Below are 753 nucleotides of genomic sequence, written 5' to 3'. Positions count from 1 at the left end.
CCATTTGCCTGATTTTTTCTGAATTACAAATACAGGAGAATTCCAGGCTGAGAATGAAGGCTCAATGTGTCCCTTTTCTAATTGTTCCTTTGCTAATAAGTGTAAAGCCTCCAGTTTTTGCTTTGGTGGTGGCCGCTGATTTACCCATACCGGGTTTTCTGTTTTCCAAGTTAATGGAATGGGTTTAGGAGGCTCTACAGGGGCCGCCCCTAAAAAGGATATCCTATTCCTTTTCTTTCCTGATTTTTCTCAGTCTCAATTGGGACTTTAATGCCATTTTCATTTTTTCCTAATCCCTTTCCTGGTATATATCCCATTTTAGTCATGATTTTTTGACTCGTGGGGCTGTATAATGGAGCAGGCATAATGATTTCTGTACCCCATTGTTGTAACAAATCTCGACCCCATAGATTAACAGGAATTGAAGTAATCATTGGCTGAACAGTACTTTCTTGATTATCTGGCCCTAAACAATGTAAAATCATTGTACTTTCATACACTTCTGAAGCTGTGCCTACGCCGACAAGTTTTGTAACAGCCTTTTGTTTAGGCCAATTTTTTGGCCACTGATTTAAAGCAATGACAGAGATATCTGCTCCTGTGTCTACCAACCCTTCAAACTGTTTTCCTTGAATAATGGCCTTACACACAGGTCTGCTCTCAGAGACCAGACTTGCCCAATATGCATCCTTTCCTGCCAGATCAGTGCTTCCAAACCCTCCTGTTCTTTTTATTTCACCGTTTCCAATTTTA

This window comes from Colobus angolensis, unplaced genomic scaffold (genome assembly GCF_000951035.1).
Source record: "Colobus angolensis palliatus isolate OR3802 unplaced genomic scaffold, Cang.pa_1.0 Scaffold25, whole genome shotgun sequence".
Lineage (NCBI taxonomy): Eukaryota > Metazoa > Chordata > Mammalia > Primates > Cercopithecidae > Colobus > Colobus angolensis.
The sequence above is the reverse complement of the archived record's forward strand: the minus strand, read 5'-3'. Positions refer to the sequence as shown.